Raw genomic sequence first — 4,463 nt, forward strand, 5'->3', positions numbered from 1 at the left:
GAGAGGTCAGGTTTGTCGCCCACCTCTGGGGAGCCCAGGCGTTGCTGGAGTGTCCGCAGCCGCCGGAGAGCCCCAGAGCTCAAGCCTGGCCAGCCTGGGAACTAGTGAGGAGACCAGAGGTCACACCACATGTTACCCTCCCCACCCAACTTCCCTGGGAAGCCCTGCCCTGATACCTCCCACGATCCATGGCCAATCCCAAGGCAGAGAGGAAAGTGCTCACCCAGGGTGCTTCTTGGTGAGGGTAGGGGTGGATAGCTGAGCAATCAGTGAGCAGAACTGGGGCCGGAGGCTTGTCCCTGGCGGAAGTGGAGTGGCCCCGCAGCGTTGGGGTGGGGCGCAGGGGCGGGGTTCGGGGATGTGGGGGTGGAGTGCTGGGCAGGACTGGATAGGGAGGGCCGCAGGAGGGGATGGGGGCGGTGGGGGAAAGATTGGGGCAGGGCCGCTGGCAGCGCAGGGAGATCCTGACTGCCCCCGGGATCCTTGGAACCAGTGCAGTTTGTTTTGCTTCCCTGGATGGTCAGCATTTGGTAGAAGCCCCAACAGGCCATGTGGAGGTACCCAGGCAGCACTGACCCCTGCCTGGGTTGAGAGGGCAGTGCGACATAACAGCCTTGTGGTCACCTTTACCGCCCCCCACCCCCCTGCTCTGGCCCTCGATCCCCAAGGTGCAGGAACACCGCACACTGACAGCATAGGGTTTGGGCTCTGCAGAAATGATGGAGGAGACAAGGCTGAGCACACAGGCGTGAATCCCGTCATTGTATTAAAATATCACGTGATATGCGCTCGGAACAGATTTTATGTAACAGATAGATAAAAATAAGGACATTCCGTGCTTGCAGTCTGTATGATGTTGCCTGACCGATTGTGTTGCTCAGCGTGTGGGTGAGAGGGTAACAGGCAGGAAGGCCAGGGGTCTCCAAATAGAGGAAATAGCCTGCAAGTGTCAGACATTTTTATCTCTCTTAAGCGGCAGGAGGAAACAAACTAGCAATATTTTTTCCTTCTCTATACAAATTTAAAGGGAGGTTTCTCTTAAAATATTGTGTTGCCATAATGACACCCGGTTTCGCCTGAAGTTAGCTATTCTCGAGTCTAGAGATAACCAATGCCTTTTTCTTATGGAAATGTTTGTCTTAAGCTATGCTAATGTACTATGCCTTTACCCCAAACTCTGTCTCCAAGTCGGTTCCGCCTCTTGGCCCAGAACCTACTTGACAAACCAGTATGGATATTATTCCCCTAATCTATGTAAATGAAACTATTTGTATGGTGGTCTGCCCTTCTTCAAGATTCAAGTTAATCATTTTATGGCCCAGGATAAACCATTTATCCCAAAATGCATCTTATGGGTGAGGGGCCCGGTGCCATTCTGAATTTTAAGATATTCCTTTCTTTCATTAACAGACTGCTAGTGACTATATAACATCCAGCTAAAGACTAGCAGAGGGGTACTCTTTCTACCCCCTTCTGATGCCTATGTCAGAAGCTTTCTCTATCTCCTTTATACTTTAATAAAACTTTATTACACAAAAGTTCCGAGCGATCAAGCCTCGTCTCTGGCCCCGGATTGAATTCTTCTCCTCCGGGGGCCAAGAATCCCGGTGTATTCGCGTGATTCAACAACAACCTTTCATGGGGTCCTTTTTCTTCTCCTTAAACTACATGTTCAAATGATTAGATAGTTAGCCTGGTCAGTTTGAGCCTTAAAGATCAGGACTCTCTGAGGTGGGGAAGGATACCTCTCAACAAAGTTTGTGAGTTGGTTACAACTGCTTTGGAGGTAACCAAGAAGTGTGTATTTGAGACTTAAATGCAGTGAGCTTTGGCAGGGCTTATGTTTTTAGGAGGTGACCCCGTGGAGACACACACCTGTTTTGGCAAAGGGCCACTGGACTGGAAAAGGTGAGTTTTCATTCTAATGGCAAAGAATGTTCAAACTATCTCATAAGTGCACTCATTTCACATGCTAGCAAAGTTATACTCAAAATTCTCCAAGCTAGGCTTCAACAACAGTAGGTGAACTGAGAAGTCCCAGATGTTCAAGCTGGATTTAGAAAAGGCAGGTGAACCAGAGATCAAATTGCCAACAGCCCTTGGATCATAGAAAAAGCAAGAAAATTTCAGATGAACATCTACCTTTGCTTCATTGACTACGCTAAAGCCTTTGAGTGTGGATCACAACAAACTGAAAAATTGTTAAAAGAGATGGGAATACCAGACCATCTTACCTGCCTCCTGAGAAAACTGTATGCAGGTCAAGACGCAATAGTTAGAACCAGACATGGAGCAACGGACTGGTTCCAAATTGAGAAAGGAGTACGTCAAGGCTGTATACTGTCACCCTGCTTATTTAACTTATATGCAGAGTAGTACATCATGCGAAATGCTGGGCTGGATGAAGCACAAGCTGGAATCAAGATTGCAGGGAGAAATGTCAGTAACCTCAGATATGCAGATGACACCTCCCTTATGACAGAAATCGTAGAGGAACTAAAAAGACTCCCAATGAAAGTGAAAGACAAGAGTGAAAAAGCTGGCTTGAAACTCAACATTCAAAGAAACTTTAAGATCATGGCATCCAGTTCCATCACTTCATGGCAAATAGATGGAGAAACAGTGTAAACAGTGAGCAGAGCTGGTCTGCCTCCTGATGTGATAAAGTCTTATTTTCTTGGGCTCCAAAATCACCACAGATAGTGACTACAGCCATGAAATTAAAAGATGCTTGCTTCTTGGAAGAAAAGCTATGACCAACCTAGACAGCATATTAAAAACTAGAGACATTACTTTGCCAACAACTATCCGTATGGTCAAAACTATGGTTTTTCCAGTAGTCATGTATAGATGTGAAAGTTGGACCATAAAGAAGGCTGAGCCCCAAAGAATTGGTGCTTTTGAACTGTGGTGCTGGAGAAGACTCTTGAGAGTCCCTTGGACTGCAAGGAGATCAAACGAGTCAATCCTAAAGGAAATCAGTCCTGAATATTCATTGGAAGAACTGATGCTGAAGCTGAAGCTCCAGTACTTTGGCCACATTATGTGAAGAGCTGGCTCGTTAGATGAGACCGTGATGCTGGGAAAGACAGAGGGCAGGAAGAGAAGGGGATGGCATGACGAGATGGTTGGATGGCATCACAGACTCAATGGACATGAGTTTGAGCATACTCTAGGAGATGGTGAAGGATAGGGAAGCCTGGCATACTGCTGTCCATGGGGTTGCAAAGAGTCAGACATGACTGAGCGACTGAACAACACAGGGACAGGACCAAAAACAAGCATACTTCCCCCACAAGGGACAATTAAATAAATGAACTTCTCCATACACCAGCAGCTGAGTAGCCCAGTACAGACAGTGAGGCTGTTGGTGGGTGAGGTGAGCGGTAAGTAGCAGCTGTGACTAGGAGAGTGAGTCAGCTCTAGCTTCCTGGTTTGAATCTGCAGCTGTTTTCACTCCATTACAAGGATTTGCTCACCTCATCACCATCACAAGCTCTGTGCGGCTCTCAGAGTCCCCATGTCACAGAGAACGAACCTGAGGTGTGGAGGGGCTGTGTGCTGGAAAACTTTCTGATGTGGGACACAGAAGAGTGATGCCAGGACCACATCTGGGACTAGCAGTGTTGACGGGCTGCTATTTTCACTCTGTAACCTTTCCTTGTACACTTACCATCTCAAATGTCAGAAGCAAGCTAACAAAAACAACAGTCAAACATTTTTTGCTGGCTGCCCTGTCACCCTCTCCATCTACAGCCCTGATGCCCTCTCTGCCCCAGGAGAGACCCTAGTCCTGGGAGAGCACAGGCCAGGGCAGGGCATTGTCAGAACTGATTCTGCAGGTTCACCAGGGCCCTAGCCCAGCCTGCAGGCTTACCCTGGAACCTGAGAGGGCAGCAGGCTGATTAAGAGCAGGCAAGGGGGGTCCAGCCTAAGAGGGCCAGAGCCAGCCATGCCGTGCTCACCACATGACCCCCAAGCTGTAGCTGCCTGACCGACCCCAGCCAGTAGTAGTCACACAGCACCTTCAGGCTCCTGGGAACAAAGTGCAGCTCTGCTGGTGGGCCTGCCCTCTTCCTCCCACTCCCTTCTGACTGTGATGTGATGCTCGAGGCACAGCAGCCCCCCAGCACCAGAAGGGCACGACTTGTGCTAAGGAAGACTTGAGACGCCAAGGAGGAAATAACCAGCTCCCTTCCTGGTGGTGGTCCTGAACCTCCTGTCAAGTGCATGGGCCTTTTGTGTCTGGATTCTGAAGCGCGGCAGCTATGACGGACCACGCAAGAGCGCGGCCGAGAGGAGCTATCCCACGCCCAAGGCAATTGAGAGTGCCAGGCTGCAACGGCACAGTAGCGACCAAGAGGAGCTAGCCCACGTCTGAGGTCAGGGGCGGCGGCCAAGATGAGCTAGCCCGCGTCCGAGGTCACGGGCGGCGGCGGAGAGGAGCAACCCCACATCCAAGG

The sequence above is a fragment of the Bison bison genome, unplaced genomic scaffold (assembly GCF_000754665.1).
Source record: "Bison bison bison isolate TAMUID 2011002044 unplaced genomic scaffold, Bison_UMD1.0 scf7180017864181, whole genome shotgun sequence".
NCBI classification, from domain to species: domain Eukaryota; kingdom Metazoa; phylum Chordata; class Mammalia; order Artiodactyla; family Bovidae; genus Bison; species Bison bison.